At 53.8% G+C, this 16,967-nt stretch overlaps 1 protein-coding gene across 3 annotated transcripts in view; it reads right to left on the bottom strand.

Moving 5' to 3' along the window:
* SEMA4A (semaphorin 4A) overlaps nt 1-12,667 on the bottom strand; it is a 43,705-nt gene extending 31,038 nt beyond the window's left edge. Inside the window, exons 1-2 of one of the 3 annotated variants that reach the window (XM_084613727.1) lie at nt 12,496-12,667; nt 4,047-4,209 (exon numbers count right to left, since the gene is read on the bottom strand). The gene's annotated coding sequence lies outside the window, so the exon portion shown is untranslated. The other 2 variants (XM_084613728.1, XM_084613729.1) reach the window with 2 other exon arrangements.
* Nucleotides 12,668-16,967: the final 4,300 nt, after the last annotated feature.

Below are 16,967 nucleotides of genomic sequence, written 5' to 3'. Positions count from 1 at the left end.
TTTTGTAGTGATAATCACCCATTTTTTCATGGTTTGTGTGTATAAAAACGTCTTCTGTATTTTCCACAGTATGTATCCGATGACGTGAGCTGTAGCTCACGAAAGCTTATGCTCAAATAAATTGGTTAGTCTCTAAGGTGCCACAAGTCCTCCTGTTCTTTTTGCGAATACAGACTAACACGGCTGTTACACTGAAACCTTTTTTTTTTAAGTACATCAGAAGCAGAAAGCCTGGCAGACGGGCAGTGGGGCCCCTGGATGACCAAGGTGTTAAAGGAACACCTAAGCAGGACAAAGCCATTACAGAGAAGGTAAATTATTTCTTTGCATCCGTCTTTCGTGACGAGGATGTGGGGGAGTTACATTAAACGTCATTAAACGTCAATAAGCCACTAGGTCCAGCTGGTATTCATTAATGTGAAATTAATTATTCATTTCTATTTCTATAAGTATTAATGTGAAATTGCAGAACTACTAACTGTGGTATGTAACCTTTCTCTGAAACAAGCCTTTGTGCCAGATGAGTGGAAAGAAGCGAATATATTGCCAATTTTTAAAATGGGCTTCATGGGCCCTCCTCGCAATTATAGACTGGCGAGCCTAACTTTGGTACTGGGCAAACTGGTCGAAACTACAATAAAGAACAGAACGATCAGGGAAATCATGCCTCACCAATCTATTACAATTCTTTGAGAGAGTCAACAAGCTGGTGGATAAGGATGATCCAGTGGATATACTGTACTTTGACTTTCAGAAAGCCTTTGACAAGGTCCCTCACCAAAGGCTCATAAGCAAACTAAGCAGTTATGGGATAAGAGGGTAGGTCCTCTCATGGGTCAGTGACTGGTTGAAAGATGGGAAACAAAGGGTAGGAATAAATGGTCAGTTTTCACAATGGAGAGAGGTAAACTGCGGGATCCTCCCAAGGGGCTGTAATGGGACCAGTGCTGTTCCATATATTCTTAAATGATCTGGAAAAGGGAGTGGAAATGAAGTGGCAAAATTTGCAGGTGATACAAAATTATTCAAGATAGTTAAAAGGTTGGGGTGTTCAAAGTCCAGAACCAGTTTTGCCATCTGGATCCCTCTCAGATCCAGTGCAGGGAGGGAACCTGTGACAGTGACAGAAACTGCTGGCAGAAAGGGTTAATTCCACCCTGCCCCCCACTCGCAATTCTAGGGGCCCTTCTATACTGGTATTACGTGATGTAGCACTATCCACCAGATGCGCTACATTGGGGTTAAGAGGGACCAGCACAAAATGAGTGCACACACTTCAGTCACTGAGGGACTGAGTGGGGTCCTGGGCTCTCTGCACAGGAAGAAATCGCACCCCCCTAGAGACAGATTCCTCCCCTTCCCACCTTCTCCCTGGCTGCCCTTCCTCCCAGATCAGTGGATCTGCTGCAGCCTGATGCTGGCACCTGCGGGTCTGCAGCTGATCAGCATGGCTTTTCTCTACCTCCCCACTATCCCTGGCTTTATCTTTCCAACGGGTGGGAAACAGCAGCTTCTTTCCAGGTCTCTAGGCTGGGAATAAGAGCGCCTGGTGCTTTCTCGCTGCCTGCCCACCCTCCCATGGAATATGACAGCAGGGGGTTCTTCTTCTGGTTCTCCCCACCTTCCCCACCAGCGCCAGAAAGAGATGATCTGTCCAGCCCTCTTTATCACAGAGCTAGCCGCCCAGCTGCGCACATCCCAAACCCTGTGGAGCCAGCCACCCCGGGGAATTACAGACACTCTCATCCGGAGATGGAGAGGAGAGACCCCGCCCTGTCTGAGCATTGCAGGTAATTCCCAGCTGCTGACCTGTGATTCCCAGAGAAGGCAGCAGCCCCCTGGGTTCCTAGCTACCTGATCGATCTATCACCAAACAAGCCCCTCCATCCACCCATCCATCTCCCTCCATCCATACCTTCCATCGATCTGTTTCCCTTCATATCCTTCTATCCATCCATCCCCATCAATCCATGCCCCTCTATCCATTCATCCATCTGTATCCATCCATTCGTATCTATCCATCCATATCCCTCCATCCATGCCCCTTGATCTATCCATCCAGCTGTATGCATCCATATGCCTCTATCTATCCATATCCCTCCATCTGTGGTCTCCTCCATCCTATCCAATGAAGATTACATTGTCTATCTAATAAATATTAGGCCAATCAACTCCAATGCAGCGCTGCCTGTTTACACCCGCTAGGGATCTGGCCCTGGTGTCGCCAATGGAGTTATGTCCTTCTACACCAGGTGGGGTTCTGGCCCTATGTTCCCAGCCTAGAAGGTTTTTTCCAGTACTAGTGATCGACAGACGAGAAGGCAAAGCTTCTTGGGAGAGGGAGAGGGTGAAAGTGGTGTAGTGGTCTGAGCTCAGGAGAGCGACCCAGGATCCTCTGAGTTCTGCCCCTTGGCTCTTACTTCAACTCCCTGTCTGTGGTCTTGGGGCAAATCACGTCCCCCTGCCATGCCTCAGTTTCCCCAGCAGGGGATGCACTGGAGGGATTAGCTCAGGTATGTAAAGCGCTGAGTATTGTGTAGATAGTGCGATAAGAGCTACTGACGCCTGCAGCCCTGGAACCAAGTGCAATGGGCAGCGATGACCTCCGTGAAAAATGGAGAAGCAAGAGAGATACGCAAAGGGCTCTGGGTCGTCACTCTGTTAGTCCCGCCAACCGACTGTCCCTCCTTAACCCTCCCCCTGCACCGGGCTGAGCACAGCACCCCACGCAGCTGTTCACCCAAAACAAATCGCGCTGGGCCAAATCCCCAGCTGCTGCCAATCGGCACCGCTCCGTTGGTGTCAACGGGCCACATCCTCAGCTGGTGCAAACCAGGATCGCTTAATTGAACTCAATGCAGCAACCCTGATTTACACCAGCTGAGGATCTGGCTCACAATGCTGAGACTCTTTCAGGGTAGTTTGCATTTGTATCATTCTCTCAGTCCTGCCCTGCCCCGGCACTGCCCTCCCTCCATTCCCACAGGCTCCAAGACACCACTCGACACCTCTCACTGAACCCTGCGGGACAGGAACCTTGGGAAGAGATCCCCAGCCAGTGTAAATCGGTGTCACTCCATTGGAGTCAGTGGCCCAGTTTGTGTGACTTCAATGGAGTTGGTGGATTTATGCCAGCTGTTTTCCTCTGCATCTGCTGCATTACCGAGCACAGAAGAAAACCCTTTATCTCTCTTGAGAACAGCCCCATTGGGCAGGTGTTATTTCATGCCTTTGGAGTGAATTTACAACCCACGGACGGCGTTGCCAGCTGGTGTTCACCGAGGTGGCTCCACCGAAGTCAACGGCGGCGCAGCGATTTGCACCAGCTGGGGATCAGGCCCGGCGGCCACGCAAGCCGATTGAGGAACGCCACGAGCTTGGTGTGTAAAACACATCGGCGGGTCTGGCCTCTGGATTTCCCACCCTGGCACTGCCGGTGAGCTGCCTAGAGAGGCGCGGCCAGAATGCACAATGGAGCCCGGCTTAGCAAAAGGTCCCTGGTGCCTCGTTTCGCTCCCTGATTAACAGCTAACGGGAGCGGTGCTCCCGTTGGGGACCTGCGTGTTTTACCGCTGGGCTCCTCATTGTTTTAGCAGCTGGGATTTTCCTGGAGGAAACCGGGCGCCGATGCTCTTCGCTGCATGAATTCCCCAGCTGGGAAACCCTTTGGAAAAAGCCAGCTGTGGGTTCCCCCCTTTGCCTGCTCTCTTTAGAAGCTCCCATCCAAACAGCCCCTCTTTCCCCCATTGTCATCCCCCAATACAGAACATCACCATCTTACCTGCTCCTGATTGGCACCTGGGTACTAACAGCTTGCCCCCCATCCTCACCCAAGAGGAGCCCAGATCTCTCTCTCCAACCCCCGCCGGGTCCCCTCCTAGCTCGGATTCCCTGACCTCACTCTACTGCAGCTCCCGGCGCGAGGAAACCAACCTGCTTGGAACGGGCTGCTCCCTGCGATCTAGAGGAGGAAAATCCCTTCCCAGACGTGCATCCCTCCTCAGCCTGCTGGGGACCCTCCTCGCGTTGCCATAGTTACCGCTTACCTCCCAACGAGCCAGCTACAGCTGGTGTGCGACTGACACGCACACCCCAAGCCAGGCAGCAGCCGAGCAGGAAGAAGCTCTGTGCGGCTCCGGTTGGGATCCAGTTGAGCTGCTGGGGTCAGTGGAAAGGCTCAGTTCCTTTCCCCCGAGCGGCATGGCCTGGCTGGAGAGAAAGACATGCATCACGAGTCAGTCCTTCCCCATTCCACCTCCTCGTCTAGAAATCCAGCTGCCCCTCACCCAGTGGCACCCTGGCTCTTGTGGGCTTCCCCAGCTTTCACGTGCAGGCCGCAGTCATAAGGCTTAGTGCCCACCTGGCTCATTTGTGACCAGGCGTCATGGCATCGCCTGCTGGGACGGTTCCCCCAGGCCTCCCTGCCTGGCGCCTCGTGGGCCAGATCCTGGACTTGCTCCACTGTGACTCCATCGACATCAGCGGGGTTACTCCTGATGGGCACCGGGAGCAGCTCAGCCCCCCCCCCCCCCCAGCCTGACCTCTCGTGCTGTCACTGATGCCCAGGCTAAGCAGGTGCCAAATGCCAGGAGCTCAGTGCAGTGGGGCCCTGTTTGCCCAGCTCGGCACGCAGTGACTGATCCCCGTGCACATCGCAACCATGCCGGCCTGGTGGCGCTCGGCACCGGCACCCCGGTAGCGTTTTGCACCCATTTTGCGCGAGGCCCTGGGCTGCTTTCATGTGCCCCAGGGTACATCAGGAATATCAAAGCCAGGGGAGCGAGCAAGCACAGGATCGGGCCCTGTATGTGCTTGTGGGGTTATTTTCTCCCTCCATCCAGCTTCTGCAGGCGGGGGCCCAATCCTGTCCCCGCTGACCTCAAACAGGCCAGCCTTGGGTTGCAATAGGAGCCAAGAAGGGGAAAGTGCCACGTGGAAGGTGCCCAACATTTTGCAGGATCAGGCCCACCGGCTGCAAAGGGCAGGGGTGTGATTTGATTGGGGGAAGGGAGCTGAGATGGGGCCTTGGGGCTGTTGGTTTAAAGAAAGTCCAGCATGGCAGCAACCAGCCATCGCGGTTATTATCTGTATTGCCGTGCCAGGCGCTGTACAAACACAAACCAAAGAGACAGCCCCTGCTGCGAGGAGCTTGCGATCCAAGCGAGGCGATCTATTATCTGTCTGGCAGTCACACCCCGAGGCCAGGGCCCCACGGTGCTGCAGGTGGTAAAAACACCTCCCAAAGCAGCTGTCCTCGCCCCAAACACCTTGCAGCGTAAGGAAGAGAGCTGAGGGGCCTTGTGCGCCGGCCCGGGGAAGTCCGTACTGCCCCTGTCCGGACTCTGCCTGCTTTGGCGAGAGAAGACTTCAGCTTTCACTCAGTTAAGGCCAGTAACGTATCCCTCTGTCCATGCAGTTAAAGATCGTAATTCTGGCCCCCCGGACGAGTCCTGCTAACTCCACTTCCGCTTGTGCAAAAATCCCCCCTGAAAGTCTCCGTGGAGGAAGTTATTTTTCGCTTCCCCTCCTTTAGAAAAGAAAAAGGACACCGCAAAGCTCATGCATCGTTGCAGCGGGCACAGACCCCCCCTGCCGCGCCCTGCCCCAGAGGTAGCTGCATGTCAGTGGCAGGCGGAGCAAAACCTGCACCACCTGCAGGCCGTGGAGAGCAACAACAGGTGACAAGAAGGAAAAGCTCGCAGATGGGAGAGCGATCCACTGCAGGTGGCATTTAGACAGGCGACCTGGCTTCCTGTCTAGAGCGGCTGCCGTGCTCGCCTGGCACAAGGCTGGGTTAGACACATCCGGCCTGAGTCATTGCTGTTCTTCTTCTCGAAACAAAAGGAGAAGCTGGCAGCAGCGTTTCCCCCACTGCCCTGCACCTTTTAATGAGCCCCCAGCAGCCGTACAAACACACATCCCTATTTCAGTGGCGTCAATGCTCCTTGAACATGCAGGCTTCCAAGACCGAGCTGTAGCCGCTTCCTGTCCTCAGATAGTCACGGTGCCAAGCCATCAGTGCATGCGCCAGGGCGGTCCGGTGGAAGCCCTCGGTTCAATGCCCTGGCTGCCACAGACTCGCTGGGTATCTCACTTACGCGCCAATCCTCAAAGGGATCTAGGCTCCCAACTCCCATTGGGAGTTAGGTGCCTAAATACCTTAGGGGCATTCAGCCTCTCTGTGCCTCAGTTCCCCATCTGCAACATGGAGCTAACACCACCTCACAATAAAAGACGGCAAGGTGCTCAGATTAGATGCGGCAGTAACAGGGGCCGTAAAAGTACCATGGATGCACAGATAATAGCTTAGGAACCCGGTGGGTAAGGAAGGATATGCCTTGGTCTTCAGTGTCCCGGCCCTCTACATTTCAGAGAGGCAGCCACTGCGGGTTTCATCGGGAGCAGACCCTCCTGGAGCAGCCCACACACCCCGTGCTCTTTCTCCCAGGGGGATTGTATTTTTTTGTCCTTCCGCCATTTCATCCAAAATAAAAAGCAGACCGAACGTACCTGTCCACGGCATGTGTGGAAATGCAGGGTGGTCTAGATAGCTCCCTTCAGCCTGAGGGATCCCACAGCACTCTGTGGTCTGTATAGCATCGTATCTTGTGGATCAGGAGAACAGGTTTAGGATCAGATGACACTAACGTGAGGGGCCTTTGGATCCAGGGTATTGGGGGGGTGCATCTCTGCTGGACAGAGGACAGAGGACTTGTGGCACCTTAGAGACTAACCAATTTATTTGAGCATAAGCTTTCGTGAGCTACAGCTCACTTCATGGGATGCATACTTGCATAATGACTTAGCCACTCCCAGTCTCTATTCAAGCCTAAGTTAATTGTATCCAATTTGCAAATGAATTCCAATTCAGCAGTCTCTTGCTGGAGTCTGGATTTGAAGTTTTTCTGTTGTAATATCACAACTTTCATGTCTGTAAAACTTCAAATCCAGACTCCAGCAAGAGACTGCTGAATTGGAATTCATTTGCAAATTGGATACAATTAACTTAGGCTTGAATAGAGACTGGGAGTGGCTAAGTCATTATGCAAGTATGCATCCCATGAAGTGAGCTGTAGCTCACGAAAGCTCATGCTCAAATAAATTGGTTAGTCTCTAAGGTGCCACAAGTCCTCCTTTTCTTTTTGCGAATACAGACTAACACGGCTGTTACTCTGAAAAGAGGACATATACACTGTCCAGCTGCAAGTGTCTCACAGACTAAAACTGCAAGGGCAAAGCAGGGGCCATCTTTTTGTTCAGTGTTTGTACAGCGCCTGGCACAGTGGGGTCCTGCTCCATGGCTGGGGCTCCTAGGTGCTACCGCAATACAAGTAACCAATGAATAACAACAACAGTCTCCACCCCTGAAATGCAGCCACTGCTGCGTTGGAGCGTGGCCACTGTCTGAACAGCGCACAGGAACACCACCCAAAAGTCTAAGAAAGGAAATGAAAAACAATCTAGGAATTTAGGCGTGTGGCAATGATTTCACAAGATGGTTAGGAGGCTCCCGGGGAATCTTTTATAACCACAAATGGTCAGGGCTTTTGCTCTTCATCTCTGAAAACAGTGCCTGGAAGCTGGAGCTGTGATTCACCACTGACTCAGGGGGAAGCATGTGCTACCAATTGAATCACCCCCCAGCACCAACCTGCTTCTGAGAGCTCCTCCATGCAAACTGAACCAGCCTAGTCCTTGTGACCTGAGCCAAGAACCATCAAAACACTTTTTCACAGAGAGAGACTCTTTTCTACTCCAAAGCTTGCATATTTTGCAGTTATTTGCACTCATACTCAGCACCTCAGGCCTGCTGCTAATTCATCCTGCCAACCCCAAGAGTTAAAAAAAACAACCCATAAGCCAGGCCTCCAAAAACCCATGAGACTGGCTTTAAGAAAACCCATGAGATTTTATACATCTGGAGTTCTTTTTATTTGTCATTTGACTTTTGCATGGGTCACGTTTTCAAGCTTTCCTCTGCGACCACAAGAGCTAGGAATTTACTTTTCCTACTAAACGCACATCTGGAGTCTGCTGGATTCATGCAACTCCAGAAACTGGAGTCTGCAGCAAGTCACCAAATATCGCAAGAGTCACGCTGAAAGCCTGGGAGCTAGCAATGCCCGGGGGGGGGTGTCCCTTCACACCTCTCGGGCAGTGCAAAGGAGCTGCAGTGTGAACCACAACTGGGCCCAAGGTGCTTCCAGGAGAATATTCCCAAGAGCCATGCAGCCCCATTCCCCTCTCCCTCCCGTCAGAGCCGGTCTGGCTCGCCACTGCTCGGCACCTTGGGCCCTCCTTCACACCAGTGCAACGCGAGCGAAACACGTAAGCCCTCTGATCCGGCAGCATTTCACACCCGCTCCGCATCAGTGCAACCGGCAGCATGAGCTCGCAGGGTCCTGGAGAATCAGGCCCTGCTGATTTATGCTGGCGCTAGTGACAGGCTGCCCTGTGGGAGGCTTGGCCGACACTCCTGTGGCTTCCCCCTTCATTTAATAACAGCAAAATGAGAAATAATGCAGCAGCCACCGGAAAGAGCCTTCTCCCACACAGCAGGTTAGCGACCGGGGAGATGCGATGCGCCAGCCCCAGTCCGGGCCAGCCACGCACGCAGGATCACTGGCTGCGGCCACAGGCAGGAAACTGACAAAAGCAGTGTGGAGATCAGAGCCGAGTGGAGGGGGATGTCCGGACCTGCACTGGAGTCCGTGGGGAGTCATCCCGTGGATTTCAGTAGGGTCCTTAGGGCTGCCGTCCCAAAGGAATGGACCGTGGTGTCAAAGGGGTGACGGGACACAGAACATCATCAGAACCCAGACGCCACCAGAAAGGATCAGCCACAAAGCCCACCTAGCCCGGGATCCTCCCTCTGACAGTGGCTAGCACCAGTTACAAGGAAAGGTGTAAAACTGTGGTTAGCACCTCGCTGGTCTTTGACGGGCCTGGCTGTTTTTGTTTTGTTTTTTAACGGATTTGCGAGTTGCCAGAAAAATAATTTAATCTGTCGGGGTTTTTTTTTAACATGAGTCTGAAGATTTGCATGATTATCACAACACACCGGGATGCCGAAGGTTAAAAGTTGCTGTGTCCAGCTAAAGGTGCTGCAGCGTTCCCACTTGGCCCGTTTAAGTAATAACAGATCAAACCTGGGGAAAATACAGCAGCTACCTGCCCGCCACCACGCAAGAGCCCCACGCGTGAGAGAAAGTCACGTGGGATGTCTTACCTGTACGTGTGCTCTCTCTAGCTACTGTACGTGGCTGTTGAGGGGGGGGCTGTGGCGTTGCCTTGTGGTTGTGGGTCGGGGTGTGGAGGGCTGGCCTTGCGCAGGGGGTGGGTGCTGGGTTCTTTTTGCATTTCAGAAGGGTAACCCTCTGTAAAACCCTGCAGTAGCAGATGCTGGATAATTCGCCCTCTCCCCCGCCACCCGTAGGCCTCGCCCTCATCTCTACCAGAGCTCAGCTCAAGGCCCAAAGCAGGAGGTTTAACAATCCCTTCTAAATTCTGACCATCTCCTTTAGGTGCCGAGTTCAAACCCAGCCCAGGTTGGGGGCGATAGCCTGTGCACAGTGAGTTTGCTTGTTCTCAGCCCTAGCTGGAGGGTCCGAGTCACAATCCACCCCTCCTCCCCCATCATCACGACTGGGCCCTTGTTGGCAGACAGCAGAGAGGCCAGGGATGGCCTGGGCCATGGAGCCTGACTTCCCGCTCTTGCTCCTAGGAGGTAAGAAGGCGCGAAGCACCCCAGGCTGCTAGCAAGCTGAACCGGGCAGCCGGGCAGCCACGGGGCACGTGGCAGAATCCACGGGTTAGTGCTGCGGGGCACACGCTCTGACTGCAGCCTGGGGTGGGAAGTGACACTGAAACCGGCCTTTGCACGGAGCTCATTTCGCCTTTATAGTCAGCCTGTTGGAACTGCGTCCGTAGCACTGTCTGGGCCATGGCTGCCCAATGCACGGTGCACAAGCCGGCTTGCACAGCTGCTCCTCATTGCAGGGCTGCTTTATGCCCGCAGCTTGTTGTAAGGTGCCCGGGTGCTACTCCCTGCGTCCGCGCTTTGTGCATGGTTGCATGAGGCACAAGCGGCTACTGCAAGCACGTTGCTTTCTGCACGGTGCACACGGCAGCTTTTGCACAACAGCTACGTGGTGCACCAGTGTTTTGCACGGGGCTGCTTGCTGCATGACGGCTGCCTCCCTGCACAGCGCAGCTGCTGCTCAGTGAGCAAGGGCAGGTCGGCTGCACAGTCGCTGCATGGTTGCAGCTTTTTCACTGTCCTTCCTCGAGGCCAGGGGCTCACCGTCAGCGTGACAAGAAGCAACACCCTCCAGCCACAGGGAGCTCCTTGTGCAAACATCTCCTGTGACCGAGAAACCACACGCTGGGGCAGCATCTATGCAGATGGGAGCAGAACAGATTTGCATGCTGGGGGAGGGGTGGGGGCTCTAAAACTGGAATTGGGCCTTGCAAGTATCATCCATTCCTACTCCCCTCCTGGGGTGCTGATCTAGAAGGAGACAGGTGAAATCCCCCTCGCAAGGACCCCGCACAGCTGTGATCATTACCAGAGTTGCATTTCAAGCTCAGCTCTTTTCAGCCCTGGCTCTCAGAGCACTTCATGAAGGTGAGTCACTATCGCTGTCCCCGCTTTTACAGATGGGAAACTGAGGCACAGCGAGGCAACGTGACGGCAGGTCAGTGGCAGAGCTGGGAATGGAACCCAGGTCTGTAGAGTGCCAGGTCAGCACCCTACCCTTTAGGCAACACTGCCTCCTTCAAAACTGCCGCTCCCAGGCTGTGTGGGATTGAGACCCAGCTGCTGAAGGGTCCTGAAAGTTCTTCCCTTCCTCAAGTTGCCTTTGCTGGCAGCTGTGGACTTGTAGGGGAGGAAACCAAGGATACTTGGCTGCTGCCCAAGAACAGAGGCAGAGTACAAGGGGCCTCCTGCCAGAGATTCAGAGAGGGGCAGGAGGCTGGAGAGGCCGGAGAACGTCCCAGCTGCCCGGAGAAAGAGCTCCAGCCCGAGCTGGATCGTCCCCAGGGGCTGCAGGCCCAACAGAGGCGGGGCTGGCCCTGAAAGGCAATGCAATGCCTCCTGCACCGAGAGGAGGCACAGCGGCCCCGATTCCCCATCGGCCGGCAGCTCGCACAGGCCCACACGCCAGCGGGTGTCAAATTCCCACCTTGCGGCGTCGGTAGCGTTTCACGTGCAAATGACTGTGCGAGGCTCCAGGCAGCAGAGAACTGGGTGGTTTTTCTCCAGGGCCACCCACAATGCGAAGCACAAGCTAAGGGGGAAAGAGACCCATAGCATCTGAAAGTGGTGGGGCGGGCTGAAGGTCCTGCCAGGGGACTAGCCACCTTGCACTAACCCCCTGAGCTCCAGCTGCTGCCATCACGTGTCCTGCTCCCAGGGAAGCCCTGGCTGTGAAATGGGCCCTACTGAAAGCCCGTTATTCTGCATAGATTTGCCCGTCTCGAGCCTCCACTCACCATGGAGCCCACTGCACTTTACAAACCTTAACTGAGCCCTATGGCACCGCTGTGATTTAGCCCCATTCCATAGATAGGGAAACTGAGGTACAGGGAGGGGATGTTCCTTGCTCAAGGTCACACACAGCCAGAGCTAGCACGCATGAATCCAGACTGATTGCCACTCTCCTGCTCCAACCAGAAGTTACAGAACTGGGGAGAGAACCCAGGAGTCCTGCCCCTGCCCCCCCAACACCAAATCCCTCACTCTAACCACTAGACCACACAGTCTCCTGAAGGCTTGAATTGAACCCAGCAGTCCTGGCTCCCACTCACCCCTGCTCTAATCACAAGAAACCCCATCCTATCCCAGAGCTGAGAGTAGAACCCAGGAGTCCTGGCTCCCTGGCCCCTGCTTCGTTCTGTGGGAGTTAGAGGTTTGCTCCTCCTTCCACCAGGGCTGATCTCACACAGTGAGGGTCCTTTTACAGGCTGGAGGAGACAGAAAGGCTGGTTCCCACGGTGCTGTGGGGCTTAACCTACCTTGATCTCCTGCACTAAGGAGCTTGTGCCTCATGCCTGCCCAGTCCATGCTCGGCCTTGTTTGCGAAGCTTCTAAAGCCGCTCGTGGACACCAAACAGCAGGGAGAACTCAGACCTGATCCAAAGCCCATTGAAGCGAAGGTACTGACTCCTGGCGCCCTGCCTCAACCACTGAACGCAGCCCACGCCCAGGGCTGGGGAGAGAACCCAGGAGTCCTGCATCCACCCCCATTCCTCACTCTAACCCCTACACCACACTCTCTCCTGATGCCTTGAACTGAACCCAATAGTCCTGATTCCCAGTCCCTTGCGCCAAGCAGTGGAACACACGCCCCCCCGCCCCCCAGAGCCCAGGAGTCCTGACTCCCAGTCCCCCGCTCCAGCCACTAGACCCCACTCTGTCCTGTCCTCTTGAAGGGAAGCCTGGAGTCCTGACTCCCAGACTGGCTCCTGCGATCCGACCGCTACTAAACAAACCTTACACAGAGCAGGGACGAGGCCCCAGGAGTCCTGACTCCCAGTCGCCTGGTAGACCTCACAACTCAGCCTTTCTCCTGCAGCTTTTCTCTGCCCGGAGCTCGTTCCCACGCTGGGCAGTCAGAGAAAGGAGCCACTGAACCAGCTGTGGAGAACCGCCTCCTCTCTCAGCCCTTGTTTGAAAAACCCTTACCCAGCCACGTCTTTTGGCTGCTGATCCCCCTAGAAAAGCTGAACCGCAACGTGCATATAACTCAGCAGCTGCAGCTCACATGGGTTTGGATTCACAGTGAATTCAAGTCAGAAAGCTGGGCTCTGGGGCTGCATTTCCCGCATTCCTGGGGGCTGGGAGGGTGTTCGGAGCCAGGTTCATGACCTGCCCCATCTGTGGAGGGAGCAGCAGGCCTGCAAGTGCAGATCCAGATCCAGATGCCAGCTCCAGGGTGGTTTGGATCTGGAGTCAGGTCCTGGTTGAAGGGGGCATGTGACCGCTGAGGGGCTGCCGGGCCAACTGATTAGCCAGTGGGCATGGGAGCTTTCATGCAGGGCAGTGAAATGTTAAGTGAGGCAGCTGCCCTGCAGTTAACTTGCCAAGCAGTCGAGTGTGCTGTTGGAGTGACCCTATGTACTGACCCCTTTCAGAGTAATGCGAGGGCAAAGCAAGCCTCAATGAGCAGCTTTGTAACGCTGCGGGGGTGAGGAAAGGGTACTTGTGTAAGTTTGTTAAGGCGCAATCAGGAGTATCTGCAAAGTCCAATCAGGTGCAGGACTCCTGAGTTCTGTTCTTAACTCTGGGAAACAAAAGGCTGTGACTAGCAGTTAGAGCTGGAGTGTGGTGGGCACTGGGAGTCAGGACTCCTGGGTTCTCATCTCACTGCTGGAAGGCAGGATTGACTAGTGGTTAGAGTGAGGCGGGGCCAGACACCTCAGCCAAATTGTAGAGGTTACCAGGCCAGTCACTGTGGTTTTTATAGCGGCAGCAGCCAGTCTAAAACTCAAATCCTCCAGCTCCAAAACCCAGGCTTTTTGCACGTGAGCTAAAGGAGAATCCTCACTAGCTAGTAGCAGTATAAGGCTTATGACACACAGTCAAACAGTTCTAATTCCATCCAACAGAAGGCAGGCAGTCTCTCTCTTTCTCTCTCTCTTCCACATGTAGCTGGCTCACTGTACAACCTGTCAATTGAATGATTCTGGCAAACATGGGGCAGGGGAAAGAAATTGCTGTTTACCAATTCTCCCCCAACTCAGATGCCTGTAACTTTGGCTTAAAACTCAGGGCAGCTTCAGACTCTGGCGCTGTTAGCTTGTGGTCAGGGGCCACTGCTGAACAGTAAATGCCCGGCGTGACTGAAGTCTGCTAATCCGCTTTATTTAGACCCACTTGTAATCTCCAAGCACCCCGTCGCCCTGTACGCACTGGCATATTTGAGATAAAGCCCTGGTATCTTACCCCTGGCACTTGCACAAGAGGTAGCTTGGGTCCAATCCTTGCCCTGCTGAAGTTAACGGGGGTGGGGGGTGGGGAGGGGAAATCCCATTGACTTCAGCGGAAGCTCAGCTGAGCAACTCAACGCCTGTGGTATCTTATCAGCCCCTCTCAAAGGCGGCCGAAATTCCTGCTGCCCAGGGCTCCCGCAGGAATGGGAGCGTTTCAGAGGAAACACGCTTGGTTTGTTTCGTGGGTTTAAGGGAATTAGTTGCCCAGCTCCCAGAATTCAGCACTTCACCGCCATGGGCCTGCTCTCAACATAAATAGTTTTGGCAGCCTTGCTCGTGTGACAAAAATCACTCCCCTGATGGACCCAGCCACACCAGAGAAAGCCCAAGCTTGTTCCATCTGGGGAACCGATAGAAGCTCTCCCGGCAAAAGAACTCCTCCGCTGGCATAAGCTGCGTTTCCACTGGGAGCTGTGCTTACTAGAACAACTATAGCGGCAAACACGGCACTGTAACCGAGGCAAGGGTTTAGACTCCTTTGAAAATCACCCAACATTCAGGTGGCGGGCTGGAGTCCCAATCCGCTACTTGGATGTGTTAAGGAAGGAGAATCAGGAAATGAAATTGATCAGCCTAGTGAAACTGACCGGACTAGATGGCTGGAGGGAAATTACTAAAAATACACCAACAGCTTTCAATAGTGAAGAGTCAACAAGGCTTAAACTCAGCTTTCGGTGTTAGTCGTCCCAGACATTGTGAGTAATACACAGGGTGAAGAATTCTTTTCAGATATACACGTGTATCCACACCGGGCCCTCAACACCTCACAGCGGAAACAGAACCCCCAGTTTGCAGTTGTGGATCTAAGGGCCAAGCTAGATACAGGCCCAGAGCCTCCAAAGGTATTTAGGCACCTGACTCCCATTGAAATCAGGGTCACCCAGGGAATGTGTGGCAGAGCTAGGAATGGAATCCAGGTGTCCTAAGTCCCAGTGCAACACCCTAGCCACTAGACCATCCTTTATTGTTACTTTAAAAGTCCTGGGGTCAAATCCTGACCCCACTGAAGCCAAAACTCCCATTGATTTTAATAGAACCAGGATTTCACCCCGGTTGGGTTCCCTTTTTTGAGGGCGATTCTCATAGCCAGGGAGAGCTCCTGGGGCGACCCAATGTGCAGGCGGGTTTAACAGCTATGAAGATCTTCCCTGGCTGCCACTGGAATTAAAGGACCCATTTTGGGGATCCAGCAAGAGAAGCCAAAGCCTGAGTAGGGCTTTCTATCTTGCTGCTTGGATGATGATGATATCATGTCATCTACGTACTTCCAGGGCCCCCATTCACTATATGTCTCAGCGCCCCTCAGGCATTGATGGATTTCTCCTCCCAGCACTCTGTATCATCAGAATTGTCACCCCCATTGCACTGAGAGGAAACAAGACCAGAAGTGGTGTCTTGTCCCGGGACATGCAAGGGGTCGGTAGTAGAGGCAGGGGCTCCTGGATCACACTATGTTGCCTTAGCCCAAGCATCCTTCTTCCCTCTGGTGATCTCGCAGCCTTTTTACAAAGGAGGATAAAGATTCCTATCGTCCCTGGACCACCTCGGGCAAGTCGCCGCCTGTCTCTGTGCCTCAGTTTCCCCATCTGCCAGACAGGGAGAACGATACTGACCCCGACCACATTAGGCTCTAGGGAGGATGAGCAGCTCCGTGAACGCCAAGTACTATTCTTTGCAACTCCGGCACAGAGAACTGAAGATAACGTGGCTGAGGCAGGGCGGGTAACAAAATCCAAGCAGCCGGACATCTGATCTTCTCCTCTGCGCACTGAGACATCCACAGAGCTACCCATGAAACAGAAGTCCCTTTTTCCCCACTCCCTCCTTAGTCATTCATATGTAACCCTTCTGCCCGTCAGAGTTGGCAGCAACAAGGGCCAGGTTCAATATCTAGGGGTTCCATTCCAATAACACAATGCAAACCGGCTCGAGCCCCCACCCAGTGACCTGGGACAAATATATACCACCCCCGCTGGGCGCCTCCAAGAGGCAATACTTCCCCTCTCGCAAGCACATAGTCTGAGTGTAGCAAAAGTCTTTTAATAACAGAGAGAAACAATGTGGCATTATGTTGGGGAAACACCACCAACAGGATTCATAACACAACCCATGAGCAAAAACAACCCCACCCCAGGCAAATTGGGGCATGCCCTTTTCCCTTTGGTTCTTGAGTCCAGCAACCCCAAATCACCCAAAGTCCCAAAAGTCCAATGCCCCAAAAGTCTCTGTCCCTGGTCAGGGCAGCCCCAGAGTTCGAAAGTTTATCGGCGGAGCTTTACCTCCCAACCTGGGTGGAAATGGGACGGGGGTAAGAGGCACCTTACGTGATCTGAAGCTGACTGCCCCATAGCTCCATAGCGGCGCTCCGCTCCGCCAGCCGCCCCATAAAACTCCTTCGCGCAGCTGCACTCCACTCCACCAGCCGCCCCACGAACTCCTTCACTCAGCTCCACGGCCCACAAGCAGCTCCTGCCATCCACACACTGCTCCGCGTCGAACTGCTTCACCAGCCGTCCCGCAAACTGCTCCACAATATATCTTCAGGCTCCCCCACTACTTAACACAACACTCAGTGATTTCAGCTCTTAGGTGAATTCAGCTTATAGTAGGGGAGCCCCAGTGCTGGTGCACTGTCAGCCCAAAGTGAGCTCAGCAGCCTATAACTAGACTTCTAATGAAATCAAAATTAGCTCTGATATTCCACAGTGGAGAGAGGAGGAAGTGCAATCAGCATGTAAGGCCCTCACCAAGGGGCCCATACCACCAAGTATTAATACTTGTCCCCAGCCTCTCTCCATTCACACAGTTTTGGAACCCATGACCCTTGCCTAGCGAGTGCTACTTAGTTGATGGTGAATCCCTCCATCATAACAAAAGGCCACGTACAGTTCCAAGCACAGTTCCCATAATCAGGGTAATAACAATTTATTCTTCCTGCCCCAATAACAGAGACACTGGGGATCCCACAGCAG

The sequence above is a fragment of the Lepidochelys olivacea genome, assembly GCF_965140295.1.
Source record: "Lepidochelys olivacea isolate rLepOli2 genome assembly, chromosome: 24".
Classification (NCBI taxonomy): domain Eukaryota; kingdom Metazoa; phylum Chordata; order Testudines; family Cheloniidae; genus Lepidochelys; species Lepidochelys olivacea.
This window is presented reverse-complemented; position numbering and strand designations above follow the sequence as displayed.